Raw genomic sequence first — 12,041 nt, 5'->3', positions numbered from 1 at the left:
AAATTGACAAATTGCAGATAAGATACTTTTATAAATTGTATTCCACAAAAGACTAAGGCTGCGCCATGAGACTCTTTGGACGGCACATGATTATACATCAGAGCGTATTAAGACCCTGCGCGGCTTTGCCAGAGCTTTGAAGAAAAAAAACCTAACAATAAGACTTGTTACAGAAACCAACAATGGGGTAAATGCCTCCAACAACCACAGATAAAATAAATAAACACATACGAAAATCAATATGGTAAAACTGGTTAAAAATCACACATTAACAACATACCACAATAAACTGGTTAAAACTGGTTTTATTTTCATTTTCACAGGAGTCCTCAATACACAATAAAAACCCGACACTCATAAGTGAATCTTACTGAGCAGAAGAATTGGAACATACAAATATTTTATAAAAAGGGTTTTCTCAGCTACCTTTTCAACTACTCCGTGCATTGGGAATCAACCATGAAAATCTCTTAATATTACTCAGGGAAATCTCAATAATAATTTGGAGCATGAACGAGCGCCACCGCCAAATATTTAAAGGGGGTTTACTCCTCTCTGCAATGCGAGTCAACAACAAAAACCCTGTCAATATAAACCTGACAAATTCATGTTAAAATTTTTAACATACTTATGATTTGAAAAGAATCAAATGAAAATAAAACAATACCTGGCCAGAAAGGTAATGCACTCCATTGTTGCTTATGTAGGACATCTCACTGAATAACATCACTTGGGATTATAACCTTCATGCTTATAGCTGAAGATGGGAAGCGCAAATGAAAGGAGTCTCCATTTTTGCCACTCCTCCATTGCTGCATCAAACTATTTTACAACAAATTGTAACAAACTATTAGAATATTTTTTGGCAACCGCCATGGAGGAGGCTGAACTAAAAACAGATAATGAAACCTTTGACATTCCAACTCTAGAAATTGTGAGAAAACTCTGGCAACCGCCATGGAGGAGGCTGAACTAAAAACAGATAATGAAACCTTTGACATTCCAACTCTAGCAATTGCGTGAAAACTCAGAACAAAGTATTGGCCTCATGGTCGAAACCTAGTCCAGAACCTAGAGATTATATGTCATATTATGGAAGTACCTCGCTTATAAAAGAAACCAGTTCCAAAAAAAGGGGGCGGCCTACCTGAGAACAATGACTGATAATGAGAAATCAACTTGCTCGCCTACAGATAGCACCAGAGATGCCGCATGCAGAAAGCCCACTAGAGCTTCCACATGTAGATAGCCATGTGGCAAAGTTCGTGTCAGTGAATTATATGTAGTTTGGATATAAAAATCTTCAGTGAATTATATTTAGTTTGGATATAAAAATCTTTTGCACCAGAATATTTAGTTTGGATATAAAAATCTTTTGCACCAGAAAACCTTGGATAGCAGAAAAGTTGAATATCTTTTGCACTTGAAAACTTTGGATATCAGAAAAGTTTGCCGCAAGGACACGCAGAAGAGCTACCAAAAACTTAGGATATCTTACTTTTACCCGTCTTGAAACCTGCGAAGCCCGCAATAAGACCCTCAATTTTGTTGGCCAATTAACAATTACATAATAAATTCTATATTATTTTTTAACATGAAAACTTTGGTTAAAATTGTGATGCACATCAATATTTTTGGTCAAACAGAAGATTAATACGCCGTCAACGCTATTAGTCCCAAGCAAGGACTAATAATATCTGATCATTGATGGAGTATCAGAAAACAAATTACACTTCGAACATACAAATAAACGAATGAAGGCTGCTATATGGATTAATTAAAAGATAACAACACGTAATCGTGCGAATGACTTGGGTTTTGAACAGCAGTGTATAGAAGAGTTAGAGAGAATCCGACTCATGTTTTTTACCAAAAGAGGTACATATAAAAAAGTTACCCCGTGGAGTCGAGTTCATCAAAACAATTCAACTAAAATTGTAAATTGTAATGACCTTACATAATAACAAACCTCTAGCATCAGTTGAAAGTCTGCCTGTACCCTAAACTGTTTGGAGATGTTAAGCTGATATTCTTCCATAATTCTTTTGTGTTTTAATGCCTGTAAAATTAAAGCGTAGATGAATATAACCAGATGCGTTTGTATGTGTCTTACTGTAAAATTCATTTTCTAACTTCATCCCATTAATTTCCAAAAAAGAAAGTGATGGGAATAGCATTTTATAAGATATAGTGAAATTAAAAATAAATTTCTTAGTCCACTCTGAGTTATTAAACGTTTTAAATTTTATAAAAATTGGTTGAATTAGACACTAAATATACACCAAATACGAAATATATGCTAAATACAATTTAAATTTAAAAAGTACAAAACCAAAAAAAACACGACAAGCTAGAAAAACGAAAAGACAGGATGCTCAAGTTCGGAAAAGATATAATAAAGCAACTTATTACAGACATTTTGGCCGGAAGGTACGTAATACTTTTAACATCAATAGCTCTTTTGAGAGAGCATTATATGGTTCAAAATCTTCCGAATCTGGTTTGACTTTAATTTGAAAACCTATAGACTAACACAATGCTGTGCAAAATAACAAAATATGATTGTGAAATTTACTCGGTATTACAGCTTGCTGACATAACCTGAGCCATAAATTAGTAAATTTATTTGCACATCCATTCATTAACTTATATGGTAAAGCTATATTATTCTAGTTTGCTCATATTCCGCCAATGCGTACAGGCACTAAACGAAGGGAAAGTACAAATCAAAACTAAAAAGTTAAAATAAGAAGCAAGCTTAAATGTATGGATGGCACCGCCACAAATTTTCACTCAAAACTATTGGACCTTAAAAAGAATATCTCAGGTGTCCGTGTAGTCTTCAGGTACGAACACCGAGCACACTAATTCCGGAATTGATTGCCCCGGCAAAATTATTACCAAATTCCGACGTTTAACGGCGTAAATGTCCATTCAGACTCCTAAATTTCTCAAATAATAATGTTTCGGTAAGAATTAAAAGAAATCAGTTAAATAAGAATAAAAAGATTCAATAAGCGTACTGCTCTAAGCAAACTCGGGATAACAGCCATCCGAAACTGCATCCTGCCTATAAAGGAGAGCTGGAATGGCAAATTTAGCGGCTGAATGACCTGCAATCACGGAAAATTAAGCATAATTTAGCATAACTTCACCCAGAGATTGAAAATTTTAAAGATTCACAGAAAATACCAAGGCATTGCGAAGAATTTAGCACCAGTCCAAACGAATTGTTTGATGAATTAAAGATTTACAGCATACGGCCAAAATATGACGCGGTACCTGCTCTGGAGCATTCATGGAACGTTTCATACGTTGCTGAATATATTTGAGCAAACAAGTCTGCCATTCATGCAGTTTGAAAGCTCTAGCTTCATGAGATTTGTCCTCAGAACACAGAACAGGAAATGAAGAAACACAGAACAGGAAATGAAGAATCTCAAGGGGTTTTTCCATCAAATTTGAGATAGACAGAGCCAACCACGGTCTTCACGGTCTGATCCACTGTATCGACGCCAGGCTTCACAGGTCCTGGTCCTGTGTTCTCCTTGGCATAATCTCCTAAATTAGAAAGGAAAACGGTTGCCCTCAACACGGTATTACAAGATGGTATTACAAGCACCGGCAGCTGCCACCTGCTAGAAGTCACCTGCTAGAAGTCTCCTGACACCAACAGCTGGCTGTTGTGCACGACCAAAAGCTGCCACCTGCTCTAAGTCTCCAACATATACTAAAAAAACTTTGCCCCAAACTTAAAATCAGTTGTCATAACATGTAAATTGGACTTTGGATAAAATTAATTGTCACAACATTCTGCAAACTCGACTTTGGGTAAGATGAATTGTCACAACGTTCAATCGATTTCCCCGGCAATAAGACCTCCGAAAACTTTGGGTAAAACAAAAAAGTCACGAAATTTGGATTTGGAAATTCAGCAACCCGGCAATAAGACCTCCAATATAAAACTTTGGATAAAAAGCAAAAAACATCAAAGCTTTAAAATAAAACTTTGGGTAAAAGCGAAAAACATCAACTAAATGCTCCGGTCAACTCAAATTAATAGGAGGTCAACGCCTGATCGAACGCTATTAGTCCCAGGCAGGGACTAATAAGAGCATGGCACATACATGAATCTATAGACCTCTTAATAATGAATGGATAAATGGTGTTGTGTCGTGGTTCTTTCATTAACTTTTTATTAGAGTTTGTACAGCACTATTATTTTTCCTAGTTATTAAGGAATATGTGATGGATTATTGTCGTGTTGCTTTCCTTCAAAGACGAAAAGTGGGTAATCAGTTTTTTGCCCCGCGTCTGCCACCCAAGGGATTTGATTGACTGCAAACGTGGTGCTTGTGTTTTAGAGATTTGAAGGTTCTTAACACATCCATACGTACTTTCTTGTGTGCCTGTGGCCTAGTGGAGAAGGCCTCTGATTATTAATCGGGCAATTTGGGTTCGAATCCCACCGTGCGTGTATTGTTTATATATATATATATATATATATATTTCTTGTATATGAATATGACAAAGGAATTTTCTGAATTTTTCGAGCATATTTATTCCATCTCTAAGTTTTCTATGTACCGTCTATATGTATCTCGCTATGAATATGGCAAGCCATTTTTTGAATTTTTCAATCTTTAATTTATGGAGTAAATTTTGCTGTGCCTTTTGATCTTTAATAGTTGTAGTAAATTTTGATTCACCTTTTGATTTTTGATGTCTGTCTCTAGTTAATTTTGATTCAACTTTCAATTTTAATGTCTGAGCTAAAATTTGACGCAAATTTTAATCGACTCTCTTGACCCAGGTTCGAACTAGGGACCTTTGCTGGAAATAAAATAAAATCCACTGTTTCAACCCCCAAGTTCGAGCTGCGACCTTTGTTGTAAATTAAATAAGATTAACATCCTGTCGGAAGGGTTGAACTGGAGACTTCAACAGGAAATTAAATCGAATCAATTGTGTGAGCCCAGGTTCAAAATGGGGACTCTTTGTTGTAAATAAATAAAATAAGATACTGTTTCAACCCCCAAGCTTGAACAACGACTTTTGTAGTAAATAAAATAAGATTAACATCGTGAGGGAAGGTGTTACGCCCCTACACCTGCGGTAGTCTTCCAATCGCTTATAGCGAGGTGCGGCACCATCGAACGCTTTCTTTTCACCAATACTAATATTCATGGACTACACCTAATTCAATTGTCCTTACTTAGTTTGTGTTTTGCAACCAAGTAAAATTATGTTTATCCTTTATACTAATGAACACCCATACTCATTTATTATCCAGAGCAATTATAAAATATAAAAACAATTGCACAGTATAAAGGGAGGGGCAACTCCCTGAACAATGAGTCTGCCCGAAAATATATAATAATCAATCTTTCTTTGATAATACAATCATCACAAGTAATGCTTGGCAAACTCCTAGCCAATACTTAGCTTCTTTTTACAATATAGGCAAATCAACCTTTTACAATAACCTTGTGCACGCCTTGCACAATGGGTGGGTGCTCACCCAAGCCACCAAGACACCCTCGTCAATCCCGACACAAATCTGCACTCAAGACAACCTTGGGCACACCTCGCCCAACCCTCGACTGGCTCTAAGTATCACCAAGACTGCGCCCTTGAACAATGCGCATGAGCTATGCGCATTTCCCTTCAAATCTGCGCACTTCCTTTTTACCCCTGAGCTTATGCGAAGTTGTCTTGCGACTTCTGTTCGTTGCAAATGAGGTTTCAACGCACATAATATATATGTGTTTCATTGTGGTTCCATCGTGGGTGGTGGCACTCCAGCCGACCCCCAAAACAAGGTTATCACACCCTTTGTAGCGCCCATGTATGCGTCGGCCCGCCCATGTTTGCAAGTCGGCCCACGCCCATACCTTCCACGCTCGTTGGGTATAAGTCACCGTCGCATCTTTTGCCTTAGTCATTTTTCCATCGTCACACTTCGTCGCACCTCTGCCCGGCGTTCCATCCGCGTTCGGTCGTGCGCGCCCTCCGTCGCATCGCACAACACTCTGTCGCATCGCTCGCCCGGGTCGTGCATCACGCGCGCTCTCGTTCACCGTTCGCCCATCGTGCCCGCGCTCATTCACCGCGTGCCCATCGTTCCCGCGCTCGTTCACTGCGCGCCCACGCTCGGTTAGAACTCGAGGACCTTACAGAAGGTTTCACGCCCCTACACCTGCGGTAGTCTTCCAACCGCTTATAGCGAGGTGCGACACCACCGAACACTTTCTTTTCACCAATACTTATGTTCGTGGACTACGCCTACTTTCACTTTAACATTACTTAGCTTGTGTTTCGCAACTAAGTAAACATACATTTATCCTTTATACCAATGAAGCCCATACTCATTCATTATCCATAACAATTATAACAAGAACAACAACAATTGCAACAGTATAAAGGGGAGGGGAAACTCCCCGTAATGTGAGTCTGCCCGAATCAATATATTATATAATCATCATTTTTACAATGTACAGACTAAGTCCTTGGGAAACCCCAAATTTACACTTAGCCAAATTTTCACAACTTCGGCAAACTTGGTTGCCCAGCTCGTCGGCACCTCCGCACGGTCGCCGCACGACTCTCCAACCCATCGTTCACCTCGTCGCACGTCTTTGCTGGTTCGCTCTTCGTTTGGTCGCAAACGCCCAAACCGTGTATCCCTGCCCACACGCAGTCCCGCTTGCCAACTCTTGACAAACGCCCAAATCATGTGCACAACACGTAGTACTGCCTGCCCAACTCAACGACCTTCGGTTCCAACCTCCGTTTCACCTTCGTGCACACTTGCACGATGGGCAGGTGCTCACCCGAGTCGCCAAGACACCCACGCCAAGTCGTCGCACAATGTGGGCGCCACACACTGTGCACGCCCTTCTCCAACCGGCGGGCGAGCCTGCCCGTGGCCTTCACCCAAAACCAAGAGGTGCGTTTCACTTTCGTGCGGCTTCGCCCAAGAACGGGCGCATCTCCAAATCTGCGCCCTCCTTCCTTTGCTGCGCCTTCACTTGTCCTACGCACTTCTCCTTGAGCGATGAGCGAGTTGGATGATTTGAAATGCCATCTACGCACTCCCAATATATACACAAGGTTGGAGCGTAGTCTGGTTGTCCAGCCGACTTGCCCAACCTACTTCGCACACCCCTACTTCATTGCAAATTCGCCCAACACACCGTCGACTTGTCTACATTGTAGGTCGGCCTCCATAAGTTGTAACGCATGCCACCACGCCTATAAACATGCCAGCTCTCCTCCCTTATGTGCATTATATCTTCGCACTTCAAGAGAACTTGCATATCGTTCAAGCCGCAGCTCGCACAACTGGTCGTCGCACCGTCGTGCATGACCGCCCGTCGCACAACCGCGTTTGCCCGTGCACGCACCCGGGTCGCCCACGCCCAAACACGTCGCACATCTCCGAAGGCCTTACATCCTCCTCCACCTGAAATCGTTGTCGTCCTCGACAACATACCATCCTGGTAGCCATCCACCAAGATCATCATCATCCATGATGTCGACTCCTCCACACAAGCAACCATCATTGCAACATATGTAGGGCCTCATCTCCATCATGCTTCGGCTTAGTGACCAACTGCCACCAAGCTCACCATACCAAGGTATGTACCTCCACGGTATGCTCTCCATAAGATGTCATCTAGATCCATATGTCATCATGTGAACCTCTGTCATGATACTCCAACATAATGCCAACACATCTCTGCCCACTGCTAGCCCTCATGTCTCGAACTAGTCGGGTGATCAGTCCAACTATCACGCTCAAACCATGAGAGTGAACATCCTCATGCCACCATCAGTCGTTTCTCAAAACATCCTGCCACATCCTCGACTCATCAAGAATCTATCTCCATAATCCATGCTCAGGTCCATGGAACTCCATCCACCTCATCTGCAACATGTTGTCCATGATGTTTGGTGTCAATGTGCTACATGAAATCAGCCACATCTATCCCAACATCATCATGTGTGAAAAGTAGTTGAGTCTCGGCTCAACCCATGCCCAAGTGTAGCCACCAAGGCATCATCATCATCGTTGTAACTCCATCACCTCAAAGTGTCTCATATCGATCCTCTACATCAAGTCACTCTTCCAAGCCATGCCCATACATGTACTTTGAAAGTATGCATCCCATACTGCATCAAAGTCCCTTGACCTCAGCTCCTCAATGCATCAAATCCTCTAAGTCCACCATGTATGAAGTCCCTAAAAGTCACAACAATCTCATGTCATCATGAGCTCCTTGAGTCATCTCCAACCAACATCTCCATGTAGTAGGAATGCTCCATAATCTGCTCACAAATCCAACCAAGTCCATGGTCTTGTTGCACAAGAGTGTACAACCTCTCCATAGGCTTATAAGTAATAAGTCTCCATGTCACACTAGCAAATCCATCTGCACAACATCCTTGTCTTGGCACTCCTCATTGGATGTCCATGACACCTCTACAAGTGCTCCCACACAATGTCCCTGCATAAGACTGCCATGCTCCATGCCTCCAACCTGATGTCCATGACTAAGTTACCCATGTAGTCCAATCCAGTAGACTCATTACAACCATCGGTCATCACACCCAAGTCTTCAATCTTCTGTTTAGTGAACTCGGTCACCCAACCATATCATCATGTCATGAGTCTCTCCATCATAGCTCCTCCACCAAAGTGTCCACCAAGACTATCTCTTGGTCTCGGCCATGAGAAGTCCACCCAAGCATCATAAGTGTGTGCCCTCCTCAACTGTCCATGAGTCATGCCGGGCACTTAGCCATGTGGCTAAAGCATGACCCAATCATCCACAACGATCATCATGTCCCTCCCTTGTCACGGGCCATTGCACCTTCTACCATAAGGTCACAACCAACCCCAACAAGTCCTGCAACAATCGACAATCCTTGCTTCTCCATACAAGGTTCCATCATAGTCATCCATGGTAAGATCCTCCATAGCATAGGAAAACTGGCTTTGCCCTTCCCTACACACGGTTCATCTACCAAATGCCCAAATGAAACACAAGTATCAACACTTACTTCATCATCATGAGGCTCTTCTTCATCCATCCATGTCCACAAACTGCACGATCTTGGTCCAACTTGATCATCCTCAAGTTCATCCTCCATCATGGTTATGTCCTCAATCATCACGGCTTCCTCTTCCTTGATAGCACAATCTGCAACTTCACCTTGCTCCATTGTCCAACCAAGTCGAAGAAGCTCTCCTTCAACATTCTTTTCCAAGGCTTCAAGTTCTTCACGGATACGGGGCTTCTCTTCCTTCAACCTTTTCAACCTGTCCAAGGTAAGTAAGAGCTTCCTTCCACCTTCTCCCAAACTTGCCATGCCTTATCATTCAGCTTGGTCCAAGCACTGAGCTTCACCTCTGCTAAACCTGCTTCCACTGTCATCAACTGTCAAGTTTCCAAGTGTACCCACACTTGCACCTCGTCACGAGCAACCCTGCTCTAACACCAGCTCCAACCGAGCTCTGATACCAACTGTCAAGTTGTGTATCAGCTTCAAACCTTCACGAGCAAACCTTGCTCACCAGATCCAACCGAGCTCCGATACCAACTGTCACGCCCCTACACCTGCGGTAGTCTTCGAACCGCTTATAGCGAGGTGCGGCACCACCGAACACTTTCTTTTCACCAATACTTATGTTCGTGGACTACGCCTACTTTCACTTTAACATTACTTAGCTTGTGTTTCGCAACTAAGTAAACATACATTTATCCTTTATACCAATGAAGCCCATACTCATTCATTATCCCTAGCAATTATAACGAGAACAACAACAATTGCAACAGTATAAAGGGGAGGGGCAACTCCCCGTAATGTGAGTCTGCCCGAATCAATATATTATATAATCATCATTTTTACAATGTATAGACTAAGTCCTTGGGAAACCACAAATTTACACAGCCAAATTTTCACAACTTCGGCAAACTTGATTGCCCAGCTCGGCGGCACCTCCGCACGGTCGCCGCACGACTCTCCAACCCGTCGTTCACCTCGTCGCACGTCTTTGCCGGTTCACTCTTCGTTTGGTCGCAAATGCCCAAACCGTGTATCCCTACCCACATGCAGTCCCGCTTGCCAACTCTCGACAAATGCCCAAATCGTGTGCACAACACGTAGTACCGCCTGCCCAACTCAACGACCTCCGATTCCAACCTCCGTTTCACCTTCGTGCACACTTGCACGATGGGCGGGCACTCAACCGAGTTGCCAAGACACCCACGCCAAGTCGTCGCACAATGTGGGCGCCACACACTGTGCACGCCCTTCTCCAACCGGTGGGCGACCTTGCCCGCGTCCTTCACCCAAAACCAAGAGGTGCGTTTCACTTCCGTGCGGCTTCGCCCAAGAACAGGCACATCTCCAAATCTACGCCCTCCTTCCTTTGCTACGCCTTCACTTGTCCTATGCACTTCTCCTTGAGCGATGAGCGAGTTGGATGATTTGAAATGCCATCTACGCACTCCTAATATATACACAAGGTTGGAGCGTAGTCTGTCTGTCCAGCCGACTTGCCCAACCTACTTCGCACACCCCTACTTCATTGCAAATTCGCCCAACACACCGTCGGCTTGTCTACATTGTAGGTCGGCCTCCATAAGTTGTAACACATGCCACCATGCCTATAAACATGCCAGCTCTCCTCCCTTATGCGCATTATATCTTCGCACTTCAAGAGAACTTGTATATCGTTCAAGCCGCAGCCGCATGACTGTCGCACCGCAGCTTGCACAATTGGTCGTCGCACCGTCGTGCACGACCGCCCATGGCACAACCGCGTTTGCCTGTGCATGCACCCGGGTCGCCCACGCCCAAACGCGTCGCACATCTCCGAAGGCCTTACAAAAGGGGTCGAACTAGAGACCTCAACGGGAAATTAAGTTGAATCAATTGTGTGAACCCAGGTTTGAACTAGGGACCCTTTGTTGTAAATAAATAAAAAACGTAATCTTCCCCGAGGGGAGGTCGAGTCGAATGGAGAGACCTCAACAAAAATGAAATTAATTTGTCTGAGCCCAGGTTTGAACTGGGGACCTTTAGTGTGTGAGACTAATGTGATAACAAACTACACCACCCAGGCAACTGTATTAACTGTTTGGTCGCTGGTGTTATCACTTTAGTTTGTTCTGAACCAAATATTTTTTTTTTTCAATCCTTTCTTTGTCAAACACAATAACACTAAAATTAAGTTGTATGTTTCGAGATTAAAAAAAAAAGGCTAAAATAAATTCCATGTTCATAACTGGAAAACTGAACCCTAGTTAATAGAGTGCACCAGATCAGAGATGCTTTGGACATTAAACCCTAGTAGCTAATTTTTGTCTTCTAATTTTGTGTGTAGTGTATATAAAGAGAGATCTCACAGTTCTACATGTGAACCAAAGCGGACTGTTTTTAAATGATGCGACCCTTCTATAACAACGCAAGGATGCCCGCAGTTAATTTTAAATATTTGGTTGGGCACGGGCTGGATGCGGGGCTCCTAAAACTTTGAGTGTGGTTAGTGTGTGTTCATTTTTTCGTGTGTGAAAAATAAAGGTTAAACATTCTATTTCATTTTTTTATTTTTTTATAATGGTCATTTTTCCTTATTTAATTTGGATTTTCAATATAAATAAATATATTGTATTTTTTTACGCTGGTAAAAAACGTTTCTATTAATAATATAAAGTGTAAAGTGAGAGTATGATTATCAAAAATAATGAGAGTTTAAAATTCTAATCAGATATCTCAAGAGAGGATCAAAACTGTCAAAAACGAGATCAAACGAAATTAAGTCATTATTATTGTTTTACAAAAATATCATCCAATCATAATAGATATGTTCCCTTGGCTAAGTTTGGTTTGAAAATGTCAAAAAATTGAACTGGGGATGCCATCGTATACACACACAAAAAAACCAAGACAATTGGCGTTTTGGTAGCCGGGTTGATACCATGTCCATTAGAGCCACTAATATGTCCTCGACCTGTTAGTTGATGTGCCAA

General features: G+C 42.2%; 2 long non-coding RNA genes and 1 other non-coding gene across 3 annotated transcripts; all 3 read right to left on the bottom strand.

Moving 5' to 3' along the window:
• Positions 1-287: 287 nt before the first annotated feature.
• On the bottom strand, positions 288-756 carry LOC149210255 (uncharacterized). Its single transcript, XR_016252282.1, has 2 exons — positions 668-756; positions 288-555 (listed from the first exon to the last, which is right to left on the bottom strand). It is a non-coding gene; the product is annotated as an uncharacterized LOC149210255 (long non-coding RNA).
• Positions 757-2,720: 1,964 nt separating this feature from the next.
• On the bottom strand, positions 2,721-3,402 carry LOC149210254 (uncharacterized). Its single transcript, XR_016252281.1, has 2 exons — positions 3,283-3,402; positions 2,721-3,113 (listed from the first exon to the last, which is right to left on the bottom strand). It is a non-coding gene; the product is annotated as an uncharacterized LOC149210254 (long non-coding RNA).
• Positions 3,403-11,060: 7,658 nt separating this feature from the next.
• TRNAV-CAC (transfer RNA valine (anticodon CAC)) lies at positions 11,061-11,134 on the bottom strand. Its single transcript has one exon. It is a non-coding gene; the product is annotated as a tRNA-Val (tRNA).
• Between the last annotated feature and the right edge of the window lie 907 nt (positions 11,135-12,041).

The sequence above is a fragment of the Pinus tabuliformis genome, chromosome 1_2 (genome assembly GCF_031772625.1).
Source record: "Pinus tabuliformis cultivar Carrire ecotype Pingquan chromosome 1_2, CPIR1, whole genome shotgun sequence".
Taxonomy (NCBI): Eukaryota; Viridiplantae; Streptophyta; class Pinopsida; order Pinales; family Pinaceae; genus Pinus; species Pinus tabuliformis.
This window is presented reverse-complemented; position numbering and strand designations above follow the sequence as displayed.